The sequence below is a fragment of the Salvelinus fontinalis genome, chromosome 14 (assembly GCF_029448725.1).
Source record: "Salvelinus fontinalis isolate EN_2023a chromosome 14, ASM2944872v1, whole genome shotgun sequence".
Lineage (NCBI taxonomy): Eukaryota > Metazoa > Chordata > Actinopteri > Salmoniformes > Salmonidae > Salvelinus > Salvelinus fontinalis.
Window position 1 is genome coordinate 51,936,853 of NC_074678.1, and position 20,371 is coordinate 51,957,223.

A 20,371-nucleotide genomic window follows, 5' to 3' on the forward strand; every position below is an offset into this window, starting at 1 on the left:
TCGTTTAATCACCAGGGAGCAGCTCTTTATTGTGCGTAGTTGTTTGAGAGGGCCTAAACGTGTGGGTGGGCCCCATGTTTTCTACTGTAGTGAGCAGCACGTATATCTGCTAACGAAGGAATAAATTGGCGAGTCGTGCCATATCTGTCCTAATGAAGAATGCCCTTCTTGGTTTTAGCAAGAGAGAGAGAGAGAGAGAGAGAGAGATTCAGTCACCGGAATAAAGGCCTAATTCTTCTTCCCGCTCTCAGCTACAGCAGCACTGCCAACCGCATCCCAGTAATATTTAACATCAAAGCCAGGTATTAACAATCGAGGCCAATCATTGTTCCTTCTCTGTGAATGTAGATCCATTTAAATAGTTCAGGTGCTATATTTCACCATCAAATCCATATTTAGCACATCACTTTTGGGATGGACATTTTTAGTCCTTCCGTTTTGTAATTTATTTTTTTTAAACAATTGAAAGAAATGTTTTGCTGATTTTTTTTTTTCCCACCACGTCTATATTGGATATGGCATAGTTATTCAATAGGCTGTTCTTTACCCTCTATGGTCTACATTAAGGAGGAAAGACATTCTACAGTTAGTATTATAACCAGCACAGGGGAAATCTAGTGACTGGGGTGCATTAAAAAGTACATCTGGATATTTAACCAGGGGGAAAATCTCAGGGGCCACGGCGGTGACCGGTTGCCCTGGCTGGTATTTGCACTATGGCAGGCACGTGGACATCTCACAGGAAGGGACTGAGTGCTCCCAGCTGCAGCTGGGATCTATTCAGCAAGCCTAGAAATGTCATGAATAGAGCTGACACAGTTCCTTATGAGTAGAGCTGACACGATTCCCTATTCCACATGACAGACAATCATATCCGTTCTACACAATACATTTCTATCTGAACAGGCGGAAAAGGCCCCTGGGTTCTACTGTGGGCCGACTGGCAAGAGGAATCTCAGTATTTACTATGTACAATAATGACAGATATGACTCCTTTGCAATGAGACATACCCAATAGTTCGTAAATCATGTTTATTTTTTTGATTCCTCATTGTCTAACTCTAACAACGGTGTGTGTGTGTCTGTGTCGGTTTGTATCTGTGTCTGTTTGTATCTGTGTGTGTGACTAGTTAGGGACACTGTGTACAGTGGAATTGAGTTTATCTTCTCGTTTCAGGTGCTTATTGCTTAGCAAGTTTTCTTCACCAGAGACAAACATTGAACAACCCAGGATATCTTCTTGTAACTGTACATCAAACGTAGTGATCTTTAACGTTGTCGCTGAATATGACATGAGTTTTATGATAGGGGAATGTGAAGTGCACATTTTGGACTCACGGGTGTTTGGCTGGCTTGTATGTATGACATCAAAGCGGTGTTCATTATAATCCTCAACGTCTCATCTTTCAACATACATCGAGTCCTCTTCATTTACAGAATGTCTCTCTCTCTCTCTCACAAAACAAACAATTTGCAAATGTTGCCCAATTAGTGGGTGGAATGAGGGTAACTTCTCGTGGCGTACGGTGCTGAAGTTCAGAATGGCTCTCAGTCAAAACCCATACGGCGCTGTGAATCGCAGAGCCTGAGCTCTGATGTCATTTCGAACATGTTACTGTACAGCCACTGCGTTCCATTTTAGGCGCTTATCAGTGCCCAAATCTGCAATTTTCCACCCGTATACGGGTACGAGTATAAAGGGCTACTGTTGCATGTTAGTGAATGCAGTAAGAACTTTGTGTGTGTTGCGCCCCTCGTACTGGCCTTTGCATCCTCTCTGTCTGACTCTATCGAAACCCTAAGACCCTGATGGCCTTTTCCACACACACAGAGAGAGAGAGAGAGAGAAGGTAACTGTTACATTTACCCACTATGGAAACATCCCTACTCCACTTACCAACAAGATCAAACACCGGAGCGCCGGGATCAAGGAATGCCACCCTAGGCCTAGTTACTATGGGAAAGCCTCTCTCTTTCTGCCACCCCCCCCCATCCCTTCTCTTCTTTCTCCCTCTCCAGGGGTCTCGATATCTGGTTCCCATTTGAGTCCCAGTCAGGGATCTTTGTTTTATGTGCATCACCATTCGCCAGGTTAATTCACATTGCAATTGTACTGTCCAATTAGGGAGAGTATACCTTTTGTCATAGGTCTGCTGAGGGATAATTAGGGATGGTTTCAGTCTTAAAGTGTGTGTGTCCATGTTTCATGTCATGTGCACAAGTACAGGGAAATGTTTTTCTTCTTTTTCTATTGAACCTTTTTAACTAGGCAAGTCAACTAAGTGAATTTGTGTGTGTGATTATTTTATACCCAGAGCCCATGGTTTGGTTAAGTACTGACTCTGTGGTAGTAGGCTCATGCTGATCATTCTGCGTGTATGTGTGAGATGCTGGTTGTCTCTTGGACTGCTCTGGGGTGATGTTTCCTATAGGTACAGTTCTAGGATCAGCTTTCCCTCCCCTAATACTAACCTTAACCATCAGTGGGGAAAATGCATAACTAACCCAAGATCAGCGTTTGGGAGAAACTTCATTCGACACCGGCCTAGGTGTCATAACAAGATTCAACAACTGAGACATAAACTGAACAAGTTCCACAGACATGTGACTAACAGAAATTGAATAATGTGTCCCTGAAAAAAGGTGGGGTCAAAATCAAAATTAACAGTCAGTGTCTGGTGTGGCCACCAGCTGCATTAGGTATCGCAGGGCATCTCCTCCTCATGGATTGCACCATATTTGCCAGTTGTTGCTGTGAGATGTTACCCCACTCTTCCACCAAGGCACCTGCAAGATCCAAGACATTTCTGGGGGGAATGGCTCTAGCCCTCACCCTCCGATCCAACCGGTCCCAGATGTGCTCAATAGAATTGAGATCCGGGCTCTTCGCTGGCCATGGCAGGCTCTTCGCTGGCCATGGCAGAACACTAACATTCATGTCTTGCAGGAAATCACGCACAGAATGAGCAGTATGGCATTGTCATGCTGGAGGGTCATGTCAGGATGAGCCTGCAGGAAGGGTGCCACGTGAGGGAGGAGGATGTCTTCCCTGTAACGCACAGCATTGAGATTGCCTGCAATGACAACAAGCTCAGTCCGATGATGCTGTGACAAACCGCCCCAGACCATGACGGATCCTCCACCTCCAAATCGATCCGCTGCAGAGTACAGGCCTCGGTGTAACGCTCATTCCTTTGACGATAAACGCAAATCCGACCATCACCCTTTGTGAGACAAAACCGCGACTCGTCAGTGAAGAGCACTTTTTGCCTGTCCTGTCTGGTCCAGCAACGGTGGGTTTGTGCACATAGGCGACGTTGTTGCTGGTGATGTCTGGTGAGGACCTGCCTTACAACAGGCCTACAAGCACTCAGTCCAGCCTCTCTCAGCCTATTGTGGACAGTCTGAGCACTGATGGAGGGATTATGCATTCCTGGTGTAACTCGGGCAGTTGTTGTTGCCATCCTGTACCTGTCCCGCAGGTGTGATGTTCGGATGTACCGATCCTGTGCAGGTGTTATTACACGTGGTCTGCCACTGCGAGGACGATCAGCTGTCCGTCCTGTCTCCCTGTGGCACTGTCTTAGGCATCTCTCAGTACGGACATTGCAAATGATTGCCCTGGCCACATCTGCAGTCCTCATGCCTCCTTGTAGCATGCCTAAGGCACGGTCACGCAGATTTCTTTTGGTGTTTTTCAGAGTCAGTAGAAAGGCCTCTTTAGTGTCCTAAGTTTTCATAACTGTGATCTTAATTGCCTACTGTCTGTAAGCTGTTAGTGTCTTAATGACCATTCCACAGGTGCATGTTCATTAATTGTTTATGGTTTATTGAACAAGCATGGGAAACCGTGTTTAAACCCTTTACAATGAAGATCTGTGAAGTTATTTCGATTTTTACGAATTATCTTTGAAAGACAGGGTCCTGAAAAAGGGACGTTTCTTTTTTTTTGCTGTGTTTAGCTTCAACATGACTATGAAAAGCTTGAACTGTTTATGTCTCCTATACGTCTTGTTGCAGATTCAGAAATCACAGGATTTTTGTGTATGGACCCTGTTAGCTGGTTAGATGAGCATGGTGTGAACACATACAGACACACACACACAAACACTGTCGCTATTAAGACCTTCAGAATGAGAGCAGAGAGAGAGAGGACGGCACGGCTAATGGATGACTATTGATGTTTTCATCAGCCAATGTAAGGGATACTGGAGTGATTGTGGTTATTATTCACTATTTAACTCTCCATCTATCTTTCTTTCTCTCTCTTTCTCTGGCGTTCTCTTCATTTCTATCTCAGTCTCTCTCTTCTTTCTCTGGATTTCTGTGTCATCCATCTGTCTCTTTCTCTCGGTTTCTGTCTCTGGCTTTGTATCTCTTTCAGGTTTTCCATCTCTGCTCTCTCTCTCTCTTTCTGTCATCTCTCTCTCTCTAACACACACACACAGTGGAGGCTGGTGGGAGGAGCTATAGGAGGACAGGCTCATTGTAATGGCTGGAGTGGAATAAATGGAATGGTATCAAACTCCATTCCATTCATTCCAACCATTACAATGAGCCCGTCCTCCTATAGCTCCTCCTACCAGCCTCCACTGACACACACACACACACACAAACACTTGTCCTGTAGTCAGGTGGGACCCCAATGTACTACCTCATCGTTGTATTCATTACGCACCTTATGAAGAAAAAAAAAAAACCTGACTGAATTAAGGAGGAATTACCTCGACTTGCCCATTTTCAGTTGCATGCCCTAAAGAGCGCAACACAGATCTCTCTCACTGACATGCACGTCAGTGGGCTGACCAGGAATGGAGATGTTCCCTAGCTGGGCCTGTTCTTCTCACCTGTGGTCAATCTAATGACTGGCTCCAACATCCACCCAGTCCCACATAACCAAAGGATCAGTGTGCATAGTTGTTTTTTAGAGAAACATCACGTGGTTTCGAAAGAACAGAACACTGCCCTATTATCCGAACTTCTGTGTGGAACACTAAACATCTTGTCATATTTTATATTGGCTTTTGTCAAATAATGAATGGATTATGTGAATAGGTCTGTAACAAATGATTAATAAATAGGGGACAATAGACGAGGGAATAAGGGCAACCGCTACTAACTTTTGAGTTGAGCAGGCCAACTCCTTATTGTAGGGATGAATAAGGGACTACGAACGTTTGTGTGACCACTATGCTCAGAGCAGGTGTGTCGACCAAAATGTAATAGAATTCCAAAATTGTGTAGCTGGTCCATACTCAAAAAGGAGATTCAAGGTTTATATTTGTATTTTATTTTTACTATATATTTCATTCAGCGGTAGGTAGATCGACAAAGGTTTCGGCCGAAGCCGCCTTCGGTGTCATGACAATTTAGGAGTGAATAAGGGAACATTTGTTCGCCACGGTCTTGGTTGCACGTTGCAAAGTGTAGTGCCTTTTGAACAATGGATGAGCAATGGCTTGAATGTGTAGATGGCTAAATGTGTAGCCATAAAGAAATGTGTAGCCAAATGTGTAGCCATAATGAAATACATGGTATGAGATACATAATATAGGCATTTGTGAACCTCTTCTTCTCAGTTACCACAGTGAGACTAACTGCCTGAGCCACTCCCCCATCCCCCAGCTTAACTGTGTGTGTGTGTGTGTGTGTGTTTATTTGTGTGAGCTCACCCATGTTTTGAGAGAGCCCAGCCCAGTCCTGTCAGCTGTGATCAGGCTGTGTGATAAATATGCATACAGTCTGCTAGGCTACAGGTCTGCCGGTCTTTCTAGTTAGCAGTAGCGGCAGATTAGCAGCCCAGAGCCCAAATGGAGGATTGCTTTCTTTGTGTGCTATTCACACGAGGCCTGATGCTGGGAAACTGCTGCCATTTTGGTTTTGTCTGAGTAGGGCTTTGGTTTGAGGGAGTCTGTGGTTTGTTCAGTGCTCAGCGGCTGGGCGTCAATACGGGTGTCACAGCCTGTCCTCTCGCGTGTGTGTCCTCACCACTCCATAATGGCCTTCCTGCCACAGGATCCCCCCCCACCCACCCACACACACACACACAATTACTGTAATCAACCCCATCAAACACAGCCTGTCACATGGAGGGTGTGTGTGTTTGAGTGCAGCGAGAGGGAGTGTGTGTGTGTGGCTTTGTTGTAGAATATTTTGCCTGTGCTCTTATAATTGTTCTTCAAATGCCTTTAACTATTTTTCTGGGATTTTTATGCAAACGAAATCCTTGGGCTGGTCCAAAACTTTTTTATTGTTAATACTTTTTGTGATGGAAAAATGCTTTCAGTTTAAACTTAAATGACTAAAAATGGATATAAAGTATGTAGAAAAGATAATGGACCTATTTCTTTTATTATTTAATCTTTGAGAACTAACAATCACCTAAATAAAAGCTAGACAGTCAGGGAGAATAAAAAAAGTAAAAAAAAATGATTTTATTCATATTGATTTTGTTATGTTTAAGCAGAAGAATACTGCATTAGCCATTGCAAAATTAATAGAATGGCAGGAAGTTAGCTCTAAAACTGCAACATCATGCTCCATAGAGAAATGTGTAGAATTGCAGGAAATTGGCCTAAAATGTTTTACATTTCTCTACACCGCCAAGATGAGGGACTCTATAATTTCCATGAAAACTCTGCTGCGCCAACAGGCAAGGCACGCCCACCACCTAAGCCCCTTTTTTTGATCCAGAAAAAACCCTGTTTTTCAAATGTCAAAATAGTAACAGTGTATTTTATATATTTTTCTCTCTCTGTGTGTGTTCGTGTCCGTGCGCGCATGACAGCAGGTCACAGAACAACTAGAGAGACCGTTCAGCTGTGAAGAGACAGGAGAAGCCAGAAGATCACACAAACACACCCACAGGTGAGATGCAGGTGAGCATTAAGATGGAGGTAAACAGATCACATAGTGTGTGTGAGAGAGCTGCAGACAGGCTGAGCTAACCAGTCTGTACCTGCTGGCAGCTTGTAAATCTAACATAAAAACAGGAAGGAGTTTCCTCCTCAGAGGAAGGAGTATATTACATATTACATATATTACATATAATATATATTACATGCATATTATTGTCTGCAATATATTACTTTCCCCTAATGCCATTATGTAGATACATTCTGGCTACCAAAGTAGTTATATGTTATAACTACTGCAGATAAGGTCTATGAAAATGTTTTATTATAGTGTAGCCTAATAAAAAAAGAAACTTACCAAATGCTCTGTTAAATTCCTTACTAGTGTAGTTACAATATAGTCACATGTAACTAATTACACCAAAATATTACAAGTTCCCTACAGTGTATGAAGTGTGCCCACTGCCCAACCAGTCTCATCTGTCAGTAACACCAAAGGATCATGTTCATTGTGCACCAAATGGATGAAAACGGATGGGTGAAAACAGCCTGAAACTGGGTGGGACTACCTGGACTTGTCCAAGTAGAAACTCACATTTTTGTTGTCCAATGGCTTCCCTAATGAACATGACCCAGTAGCCTGCTGCCCTGCGGGGAAACCGGTCTGTCCTGTATTGTAATTGTGTTGCCTGGCTGTCCCTAACCAGTCGTCACAAAATATTCCCTGTGCCATCGTTGCACCCCCTCATGTCTGAAAGGAGCTCTCGGAGTTGTAAAATAGTCTAAAATTTCACACACTGCTACGCTAGCAATGTGCAGACAGCTCCCATGGGTATTTTTACGTAATTTGATTGCGCCAAAACGATTTGTCACTGGAGTTTGTTGTTTTTCAATAGGGGACCCAATACATGTGGTTGTAATTTTGGCTCTCTCTTATGTCTTCTCTTTCTCATTCATCCGAAAATAGATCAAATCGTCTCCATTTCAGCGATGGAGAGACATTTGTAGAGAAGGTTACGTACAACCTCGTTCTGTATGCTTTGACTATAGGGGAAATCACTTCTAACACAAAACCTTTACATTGAGTCGCACATTCACAGTGGTCTCCAACCGACCGTCGTCTTACAACAATGAAGTGGTCAAATGTCAGAGCTGCTCACACCATTAAGACCGGCTTGTCTGCGTGAGAAAGACTACTACCCCCCCCCCTAGCCCCATATACTGTAGACTTCCTCCTTCCCCACCACCCACCCCGGCCCGTCGGCGGTGATGCCCAGCCCCGTCACTCCGATTTGGGCTTGGACGTCAGCTCAGGGTCCATCTCTGTTTCTCGCTGACTCCTGGCCTAACCAGTCTGAGTCATGCTCGTCCTCTGGACATAGAAGACCTTGGAGTACACTGCCACTACCTCTGCTTATCTGCTTCTGTCATTTCGCACAATGTCAATCCAATGGCTTAATAAGGGGCCAGGGGTCAGGGAGTTTGATGTGGCCCTCGAGCGAGGACTCGCTGTACTTTTGGTCATGTTTCTGCAGCAAGCCAATAAAGGCCTGGTTAGGAATTAGTATATATTTTTTTGCAGTACTGAATAGACAAGAGAATTTAGCTGATGAAGAAGGGTCAACATATAGATATAGTCTCCTGTTCACTTTCAGTCCACCCGTGAGGAAAAAAAACGTCCTTGAAAGACAGTCACATTCTGTTCAATATTACATTTCGATTAAATTAAATGACTGAACACATTTTATTATTGCTCACATTAATTATTGAAAAAGCGCCACACACATTACGATTTTTTTGGCGTGGTCACAAATGCAGATGACTGTCTTGCCTTTGAAAAGCCCCCACATCATAGTGAAACTTCAGATGCTATCAATTAGCATGACTCAGCAGGTTGTGTTGACGCTAAGGCCTCTCAGTTGAGGTAGCTAGCAACACATGCCGATAGACTACAACAGAAACCACCCCCTAGCGCTCTCACGGTGCGCTGTTTACCAAGACTCAAATGAGTCAGGACTTTCAAGATGACTAAAAGATGACTAAAGCCTCAACCGCTACCGAGAGTGAAAACAAATGTGTTTTCCTGCTCCGTGTACAGTTTAACAAAAAATGAAGTACATGACCTTGCGTTAAATTTGTCTAAGACAAATAAGCAGCTGAACTGAAGGTTAAACTCAGAGCAAAACGATAATGTGTGAAGTGCTTTGAATAATTGTATTAGGATTCAAAATATTATATTAGAACATTGTATTATATTATAACACCTCCCACCCCCACTTTCCTTTTACCCTCAAAACAGCCTCAATTCGTTGGGGCATGGACTCTACAATGTGTCGAAAGCATTCCACAGGGATGCTGACCCATTCTGACTCCAATGCTTCCCACAGTTGTATCAAGTTGGCTGGATATCCCAGCAGCGTTGTAGTTCTTGACACAAACTGGTGCACCTGGCACCTACTTACCATACCCCGTTCAAAGGCACTTAAATCTTTTGTCTTGCCTATTCACCTTTCGGAATTGCACACACAAAATCCTTGTCTCAATTGTCTCAAGGCTTAAAACAATCCTTCTTTAACCTGTCTCCTCCCCTTCATCTACACTGATTTGAAGTGGATTTAACAAGTGACATCAATAAGGGATCAGCTTTCGCCTGTATTCACCTGGTCAGTCTGTGTCATGGAAAGGTAAAAGGTGTTCTTAATGTTTTGTACACTATACATTATAGGGAAAGGGGGTGCCACTCAGTATACAATTGGCAATCGGGACATTGAACTGTCTGTGAAACAAATGGGGCTTTATTGGAAATTGACGTGTTAATAAATTCAGGTTTATTAACCCAACCGAAGTGCACATTTTGAATTCGTAATGCCTCCCTTTCTTTCTCTCCCTTGCTTTCTCAGCTATGCCAGAGGACGAGACCAAGAGTAAGCAGAGAAGATGTCTGCATTAATTTCCAAGCGTTTCAGTCACTTTACATACATGTCACGTGGGTGAGCAATATGAGGTGGTTTCAGTCATTTAAGTGTAATAAAACACTCAAAGATAAATAGCCATCCTCTTATAACAACAGGTAAATGGAGGCGTCTGAAAAGTGACTTAAGACATGAGGAACAATGGTAATGTCTTTGTGGTGTCCTTCTAGCTCTGAGAGAGAGGGAATAAAAGAGGGACGAGAGGGAGAATAAGAGAGGGACGGAGAGGGAGAATAAGAGAGGGACGGAGAGAGAGAATAAAAGAGGGACGAGAGGGAGAATAAGAGGGACGGAGAGGGAGAATAAGAGGGACGGAGAGGGAGAATAAGAGGGACGGAGAGGGAGAATAAGAGGGACGGAGAGGGAGAATAAGAGGGACGGAGAGGGAGAATAGGAGGGACGGAGAGGGAGAGAATAAAAGAGGGATGGAGAGAGAATAGAAGGATCGATAGAGAGAAAAAAAGTGGGAGAGATAATAAAGGAGGGATGAGAGAGAAAGAGGGAGAATAAAAGAGGGATGGAGAGGGAACAATAGAGGCCCAGCTGCTCATTGCCATGGCCGGACTACCGCGTTTGGGGCCCGGGGCACCGACCTCCAGGCGGGTCTGTTTTGAGAAACTGCATTTCAACACATTTTGTGTTGAAGAAAAGGCAGTTTTGTAATACTATTCTACACATTTCTCTACACAATAGAAAATGTTTTATTTTTTCTGTTTTTATAGCTCATCTCATGCTATTGTTCATTTTGCCATGAGGCTGAGAGAAAGCTTTGCAGTTTTATAACAAATTTTTGGCAATTCTACACATTTTGCTATCATATGCTATCGGGGGGGCCCCCGACCTCCATTCGGTAATCCAGCCCTGCCTATTGCTCTCCTCATCTTTCCTCATCTCGAAGCAGCAAACTGTCAGCCCGACTCACCATCAGGCCCTGTTTTCCCCGGTGAACATTCAACGCTGTCGGTGAGTTTGAGCTAAATTGACAAAAACCATCGACCGTTGAGTGTACCCTGTGGCCAGCCCTTGTCGCTTGACGTACAATGCACACAGCTACTGACTCTCAATGTGACCAGAGGAGGAAGGAAGATGAACACTCTGGTCCTATCTGCCTCTCCACCCCTCTGCATCCACCCCCCTCCTAAACACAGACACACACACACACGCAAACCAATCCTCCAGCCTCTAACCACAGCAAAGGTCACAATCAACATTCATTGCTGTCGGTGGGTTTAACTAAGTGGAAAAGCTCGCTGAACAATGAATGCTACTGTGTCCCAGATTTCCACGCCAACCAAACGTCAGAGGGGATATCGTCCGGATTTGCTGATTATTGTGTTTTTATGTATTATATTATGTATTTCCCCCACAGGCTTGTATGGAGAATGTAAGTAGACATAGCATCGTATAAAATCTTGATCATGCTTGTTGGAGCTTTCTTATGTGGCTATGGGAGAAGGGGGAATAAAATTGATATATCCAACCATCCATATGATTCTGTGGGTAAATGTTTTTTGACTTGAGGGTCATAAGGATTTTGAAAGGCACATATTATAGGTCTCTCTTGCTAAATATATATATTTTTAATCTCAATGAGACAAATAATAGCTAAATATACCATAAACAGTTATTACCAAGGTTTAAAGATGTGAATTTTCCTCGATAGTTTACCTAACTTTCACTGAAAATCTGAAGACACGTTTTAGCCCCTCACATATTTAGCTCACATGCGCCTACTGTAAAATGATTAGATTACAGCACTAAGTTTGTCTAGTTTGACAGATCGAGGACAGAATATGTCCTGAAGGTAATAGCCCCTCTAATTGTCTTGGAGAAACAGTAAGTGCATCCCAACCCACCCTTAGTGATTACGGTATTTAGTAGGCATTATATAATAAATGTATACACTAAAATATACAGTGAAAGCAAAGGAGGAAGGCAGGTCGTAAGAATTCCAAATGGTTAATAGTGTGCCTGGAATTTGATTACTTGAAGTTAATTTTATAGATTTGTGATTTGTTACAAAGTGTTCTCATACTTTATACATTTCTCTGGTCATTGCAGTATTTTCCATGAAAAAAAACACTTGAATAATATAATCACAGAGGAATTTGTGACCCATTAGGCTGTTATTTATCTAAAGATAGATAACAAAAATAAGAACACATGACAAAAGTTGACATGTTTCCACGTGCAGTAGGACCAGTGGAGGCTGCTGAACGGAGGGCGACTCGTGATAATGGCTGGAATGGAGAGAATGGAATGGCATCAAACGCATAGAAACCATGTGTTTGATTTATTTGATACCATTCCAGTCATTTCGCTCCAGCCATTACCACGAGCCCGTCCTCCCCAATTAAGGTACCACCAACCTCCTGTGAATAGTACAATAGATGACCCTCAATTGACTATGGTGGAAGGGTTTGTCCCTTGTCTGTTTCTGCCATAGAGGGCAGAGGGCTGCTATGGGCCAGATTCAATCATATCCTCTTTAGCCGACATCTGCATAGCGGATGTTTTAACTGTCGGAGGTGGAACTGTGTTAAAGCTGTCAAATCCACAAGGCTCCTGGCATTTAACCTAACGTAGCAGGTGTTGAAAGACGCTTGAGCTCAGTTCCCACTTCCATTTTACAGGGGAAACGGAAGTTCGGTTGAAAATGCTGTACCCTGAAAACCAGATGTTAGCGTTTTCTGGGGACTCCGCATAGGCAAGCGGACATTGCCATTGGCTGCACAGAGTCACATAAAGATAGCCCAATGGCCGGCAGATGGCAACATTCAGTTGTTTCATCTTCCTGTCCAAAGGGGAATCTATGCAGCTAGCTTAACACTTGTATCCTCCGTGGACCGGTTTGTACATTAAACATTCACCAGTCAGGCTGCAAAGGTGTCAATTTCTTCCTTAACTCGATTTAATGTCGGGAAGGTGGGAAGAAAACTGGGGAAAAATGCATACTTTCTTTTATGAAACACCTTTTCCACCACCACCAGTGGCTAATGCTCGTCCCGGATGTTGTGCATCACATTCAGCTAATCAGACCAGGGTTGAAAAAACATACTGCTGCAACCTGACTGGTGTTTCATAAAAATAGTATGCATATTTCCTGCGCCATTAAATCGCAAAGAACAGCACCTATTTTGGATAAAAAAAAAGAAAAAGCATACACTGAATATCACTTTGAGTATGGTGAAGTTAGTAATTATGCTTTGGGTGGTGTATCAATACACCCAATCACTACAAAGATACATGTGTCCTGAACTCAGTTGCCGGCGAGGAAGGGAAGTGCTCAGGGATTTCACCGTGAGGCTATTGGTGACTTTAAAACAGTTACAGAATTGAATGGCTGTTATTGGCGCAAACAGGATGGATCAACAACATTGTAGTTACTCCACAAGACTAACTAAATGACAGAGTAAAATGTACAGAATATGGATCATGTTTGCAATAAGGCACTAAAGTTATACTAAAAAAAAAATGTAGCAAAGAATTTAACTTTTGCTCCAAGGCATTATGTTTGGTCAAAATCCAACACATCCCTGAGTACCATTCTTCATATTTTCAAGCATTGTGGTGGCTGCATCATTATGGAAACGCTCGTCATCGGCAAGGACTATGGATATTTTGGGGTGGATAAAAATAAACTGAATAGAGCTAAGCATAGGCAAAATCCTAGAGGAAAACCTGGTTCAGTCTGCTTTCCAACACACTGGGAGACAAATTCACCTTTCAGCAGGACAATAACCTAAAACTCAAGGCCAAATATACACGGCTTACCAAGACAACATTGAATGTTCCCGAGTGGCCTAGTTGAAATTTTGACTTAAATTTGCTTAAATCTATGGCAAGACTTGAAAGTGGCTGTCTAGCAATGATCAACAACCTACTTGACAGAGCTTGAAAAGTAAAAAAATAAATAATATTGGGCAAATATTGTCCAATTTAGGTGTGCAAAGCTCTTAGACTTACCCAAACAGCTGTAACTGCTGCCAAAGGTGATTCTAATATGTATTGAATCAGGGGTTTGAATACTTATCTAATCAAGATTAGTGTTATTTTTCATTCATCTTTAAAAAATATATACAATTTCTTCCACATATTTACCCATATCTGGATGGCTTTGTGACATTTGTTTGGGGAAGTTAGACAAATGCCTGATAATAATAACAACTATGACTCGGGATGGAACAAAGGGAAAAAAATGGTACCATTTACGCTGCCATTTTTTCCATTAAAACGATGAGAACAATTCTTAAAATTCCACGTGCACAATGCAGAATATGGTCCTATTGGGTATGCCCGCTAGGGGGCAATGAAGTTCTATCTACTGCAGTCATAGGCTGAATCTCAAACATTTTAAACATTTAACCTTTACTGCAGTGGGCCTAAATCAGGGTCACACAGAGTGATTATTAGTAGTCTTAAACAAATCTACTTTGAAACAAACGTATACACCTCACACAGATGATTATGGCCTTAAAAAAAGGATGACACCTGTACCATGCCAGATATAGAGTTGAAATATATAACATTTTGAGTTTGCATCCCAGTATTACACTTTATACACATCACAGAAGACTGAAATATAACAAAACTGTTTGACATAGAAACACCGGATTTTGGTCTGTTAAATTTTTTTTTTTTAAATAAATTCTGAAAAATATTAACATTCCACCCATGAGGCAATAGGGGGCGCTTTTGGTCATTGACTGCAGGAAAGGGCTACACATTCACACCCCTAATTACAACTATGATCATAAGAATTATTATTAGTTGTCAGAATCATTATTTTCATCCAAATCTAGCACACCCAGAACTAAAATATCAAATCAAATGTTACTGGTTACATACACATATTAAGCAGATATTATTGCGGGTGTAGCGAAATGCTTGTGTTCCTTGCTCCAACAGTGCAGTAGTATCTAACAATTCACAACAATACACACAAATCTCAAAGTAAAAGAATGGAATTAAGAAATATATAAATATTAGGATGAGCAATGACTAAAATACAGTATGTCAACATTAATAAAGTGACTAGTGTACATAGGGCAGCAGCCTCTAAAGGCTAGGAGTAACTGGGTGGCAGACAGATGGTGATGGCTATTTAACAGTCTGATGGCCTTGAGATCTGGATAATAGCGGGGTGAAATGGCCGTGGCTCGGGTGGTTGATGCCCTTGATGATCTTTTTGGCAAAGATACTAACTAGACTAGCAAAGTCTCCACAGCTCTAAACAGAAACTCTCAGCCAGTTTTGGGTAAGTCTATGGGCCAAATGTCCCCTCCCCTTCCCGAAATGTTAAAGATGCGAGCACCTGCGAAATCTTGATTTGTCCAAATGATGTGGCAAAAAATCTGCGTATCGGAACAAAGTTCTTCGTTAGTCGTTGCACCCCAGTCTGTCGTCAGACACTACTACCATTTATGTTACGTGCGTCGGCCTAACAGAGATTATCATCATCCATATCATCGCCCAGTCGTGGAGGACAAACCCAGTGTGAGCAGACTTTTGTTCCAACCCAGCACTGACACACCTCATTAAACTCACACACAGTCTTCAATTTAGACACATTTTTGCATAAACAAGTGTATTAAAGCTGGACTGGAACAAAAGCCTGTCCAATCCCTCCCATAAAGCGACAGATTGTCAGCAGCATACCACTGCTGGCTTGCTTCTGAAGCTAAGCAGGGTTGGTCTTGGTTAGTCCCTGGATGGGAGACCAGATGCTGCTGGAAGTGGTGTTGGAGGGACAGTAGGAGGCACTCTTTCCTCTGGTCTAAAAAAATATCCCAATGCCCCAGGCAGTGATTGGGCACCCTACACAGTGACAGTGACACTGCCCTGTGTAGGGTGCCGTCTTTCGGATGGGATGTTAAATCGTGGTGTCCTGACTCTCTGAGGTCATTAAAGATCTATGGCACTTATTGTTAGAGTAGGGGTGTTAACCCTGGTGTCCTGGCTAAATGCCCAATCTGGCCGTCACCTATTAATCTCCAGTTTATAATTGGCTCATTCATGCCCCTCCTCTCCCCAGGTCGTTGCTGAGAATGTGTTCTCAGTCAACTTACCTGGTAGAATAACGGATAAATAAAATTAGCTGACAGTGCCACCTCTCCATAGACATATTCTATAATGAGTGAGTCTCTCCCTTCTTGTTTGCATGGTCGTGTTTACTAGTCACGAAACAAAACAATCCCAAACTAAATGAAAACGGGGATGTGCTATCTTGACCTTGTCCAATAAGAAAACATATTTGTCATTTTCTGTTGCATGTTTTGAGATGCAGTACCCAACTCTCACCTCTGGGGTTCACTACTGTCCTGCCCTGATATCAGGAGGCCTGAGCTGCCTTTCCCCCTCGGCCAGGATCTGCACGGCCCTGTAGAGCAGGTGCACCTCCAGCCCCCCTTCCTCTTCACCTGCCACATGGTCATCACCCCGTACTTTCCTTTCACTTCTGGTTGGTCAGCGGCTTCAACCCTGCAATGAGACTCTTTGTTTTGTTAAAACTGTCCTTATTTCGTTTTAGTTCATTTCTTTATAGGGGGGTCTTGATTTTGAGCCATGTGTTGGATTATGTTTCCCACTGATATTGGAAATGAAATGCGAGAATTTAATTTAAAAAACAGTTGATGATTAAAATACATCTAAATGAGATATTTTTAAATGATAAATGAGAGATTAAACACTTAAATTGCAATGTACTTGGGATATTATCTGCATGCTTTTGGTGATTATCACAAGACATCTATCTTAAAACATGGAAGTACAACCAGGCTGCATCTCAGTAGTCTAAACTGGTTTCCTTTCCTTGTCTCCCTTTCTCCATCTGCACTGACAGTTAAGAACTACACATGTTAAATAATACTCCCGAAAGACATCCTTCATATTCATTTGTTTGTGGCCTGTATTTTCATATCAGTAAAAATGAAGGCTAGGAGATCAGGAGAGAAAGCCACTTTCGACTATTGAAATGGACCCCAAATGTAATAAAATGGCCACTCACCTATGGCGTCCACCATGCAGGCCTCGCACGTGTATGCCTCCGCCTTGACGGGGATGGCGTTCTGGAAGCGGTGTAAAGAGATGACGCCCTCCTCGGCCATCCACACCTGGAAGATGTACTGCACCTTGGAGCACAGTCTCTGTCGCAAAATGGTGGGAAAGACATGGACATACACTTGCTATTGTAATATATATTTATTTGTACATTCATAGTCATTGTCCTTTGCAATACAATACAATAAAACAACTTCATTTGTAAACTTAAGGCAATGCGTGTAAGGGCTGCAGTGGTTTATCATATAAACACACAGACAGAAGAAATGATGTAAACATAAATAGCAACAGAGTGTTGTCGCAGTGTGATTAGGTTATTTGTCTGTCAAATGAGTAAAGACAGTAAAAAAACTATTCATCCAACCTCAAACGTCTTATCCCCTCTGCAGTGGCGATTTTAGCATGTAAATCTTGGTGGGGCAAAAAATATACAGTTGAAGTCGGAGGTATACATACACCTTAGCCAAATACATTAGTTAGTTTAGTTTTTCACAACTTAGTTTTTCACAATTCCTGACATTTAATCCTAGTAAAAGTTAGGATTACCACTTTATTTTAAGAATGTGAAATATCAGAATAATTAGTAGAGAGAATTATTTATTTCAGCTTTAATTTATTTCATCACATTCCCAGTGGGTCAGAAGTTTACATACACCCAATTTGTATTTGGTAGCATTGCCTTTGACCCAAGATTGTTTATCTTGGGTCAAAGGTTTTGGGTAGCCATCCACAAGCTTCCCACAATAAGTTGGGTGAATTTTGGCCCATTCCTCCTGACAGAGCTGGTGTAACTGAGTCAGGCTTGTAGGCCTCCTTGCTCGCACACAGTTTTTCAGGTCTGCCCACAAATGTTCTACAGGATTGAGGTCAGGGCTTTGTGATGGCCACTCCAATACCTTGACTTTGTTGTCCTTTAGCCATTTTGCCACAACTTTGGAAGTATGCTTGATGTCATTGTCAATTTGGAAGACCCATTTGTGACCAAGCTTTATCTTCCTGACTGATGTCTTGAGGTGTTGCTTCAATATATCCACATAATTGTCCATCCTCATGATGCCATCTATTTTGTGAAGTGCACCAGTCCCTCCTGCAGCAAAGCACCCCCACAATATGATGCTGCCATCCCCGTGCTTCACGGTTGGGATGGTGCTTGCAAACCTCCCCTTTTTCCTCCAAACATAACAATGGTCATTATGGCCAAACAGTTTCTTTCATTAGGAGGACATTTCTCAAAAAGTACGATCTTTGTCCCCATGTGCAGTTGCAAACCGTAATCTGGATTTTCTATGGCGGTTTTGGAGCAGTGGCTTCTTCCTTGCTAAGCGGCCTTTTAGGTTATGTCGATATAGGACTCGGTTTACTGTGGATTTGGATACCTTTGTACCTGTTTCCTCCAGCATCTTCATAAGGTCCTTTGGTGTTGTTCTGGGATTGATTTGCACTTTTCGCACCAAAGTACGTTCACCTCTAGGAGACAGAACGCGTCTCCTTCCTGAGCGGTATGACAGCTGCATGGTCCCATGGTGTTTATACTTGCGTACTATTGTTTATACAGATGGACGTGGTACCTTCAGGCGTTTGGAAATTGTTCCCAAGGATGAACCAGACTTGTGGAGGTCTCCAATTTTTTTTCTGAGGTCTTGGCTGATTTCTTTAGATTTTCCCATAATGTCAAGCAAAGAGGCACTGAGTTTGAAGGTAGATTCTTACCTCCCTCACTAGCTTTAAGCACCAACTGTCAGAGCAGATCACAGATCACTGCACATGTATATAGCTCATCTGTAAATAGCCCATCCAATCTACCTCATCCCCATACTGTATTTATTTATCTTGCTCCTTTGCACCCCAGTATCTCAACTTGCACATTCATCCTCTGCACATCCTACCATTCCAGTGTTTAATTGCTATATTGTAATTACTTTGCCTCCATGGCCTATTTATTGCCTTACCTCTCTTATCCTACCTCATATGCACATGCTGTATATAGATGTTCCTACTGTATTATTGATTGTATTTTTGTTTATTCCATGTGTTGTTGTATGTGTTGAACTGCTTTGCTTTATCTTGGCCAGGTCGCAGTTGCAAATGAGAACTTGTTCTCAACTAGCCTACCTGGTTAAATAAAGGTGAAATAAAAAATATAAAAAATTCAGTAGCTTCTAAAGCCATGACATAATTTCCTGGAATTATACAAGCTGTTTAAAGGCACAGTCAACTTAGTGTATGTAAACTTCTGACCTACTGGAATTGTGATACAGTGAATTATAAGTGAAATAATCTGTCTGTAAACAATTGTTGGAAAAATGACTTGTGTCATGCACAAAGTAGATGTCCTAACCGACTTGCCAAAACTATAGTTTGTTTACAAGAAATTTGTGGAGTGGTTGAAAAACGAGTTTTAATGATTCCAAAAATGTAAACTTACAACTTCAACTGTATGCTGATGATTCAACCATGTACGCATCAGCAACCACCGCTAATGAAGTCACTGAAACTCTTAACAAAGAGTTGCAGTCTGTTTTGGAATGGGTGGCCAGTAATAAACTGGTCCTGAACATCTCTAAAACTAAGAGCATTGTATATGGTAGATCTCAGCTGAATTTGGCAATGAATGGTGTGGCTGTTGTACAAGTTGAGGAGACTAAATTACTTGGCATATTCTTAGATTGTAAACTGTCACGATCAAAACATATAGATTCAATGGTTGTAAAGATGGGGAGAGGTCTGGCCGTAATAAAGAGATGCTCTGCTTTTTTGACACCACACTCCAAAAAGTTCTGCAGGCTCTAGGTTTGTCTAATCTTGGTTATTGTCCAGTCATGTGGTCCAGTGCTGCAAGGAAAGACCTAGTTAAGCTGCAGCTGGCCCAGAACAGAGCGGCACATACTGCTCTTCATTGTAATCAGAGGGCTGATATAAATACTATGCATGCCAGTCTCTCTTGGCTAAAAGTTGAGGAGAGACTGACCGCATCACTTCTTCTTTTTATAAGAAACATTGATGTGTTAAAAATACCAAATTGTTGCATAGTCAACTTACACACAGCTCTGACACACACACTTACCTCACCAGACATGCCACCAGGGGTCTTTTCACAGTCCCCAAATCTAGAAAAAATTCAAGAAAGCGGACAGTATTATATAGAGCCCTTATTGCATGGAACTTCCTTCCATTTCATATTGCTAAAATAAACAGCAAACCTGGTTTCAAAAAACAGATAAAGCAACACCTCACGGCAAAACGCCTCTCCCCTATTTGACCTAGATAGTTTGTGTGTATGCATTGATATGTAGGCTACGTGTGCCTTAAAGTGTTTTATGTAGTTCTGTCCTTGAGCTGTTCCTGTGTATTGATGTTCTGTATTATGTCATTCTGTATTATGTTTCATGTTTTGTGTGGACCCCAGAAAGAGTAGCTGCTGCTTTTGCAACAGCTAATGGGGATCCAAATAAAATCCCCAAAATCATTGCTTTCGGTGATCAGGCC

General features: G+C 42.3%; 1 long non-coding RNA gene across 3 annotated transcripts in view; it reads left to right on the forward strand.

Annotated features, from left to right (window-relative positions):
• The window catches only part of LOC129811098 (uncharacterized), a 44,000-nt gene extending 32,689 nt beyond the window's left edge, over nucleotides 1–11,311 (forward strand). Inside the window, exons 3-4 of one of the 3 annotated variants that reach the window (XR_008752837.1) lie at nucleotides 6,788–6,878; nucleotides 9,755–11,311. This is a non-coding gene — a long non-coding RNA (uncharacterized LOC129811098). Of the gene's footprint in view, nucleotides 1–6,787 lie in introns of all 3 variants that reach the window. The other 2 variants (XR_008752836.1, XR_008752835.1) reach the window with 2 other exon arrangements.
• The last annotated feature ends 9,060 nt before the right edge of the window (nucleotides 11,312–20,371 follow it).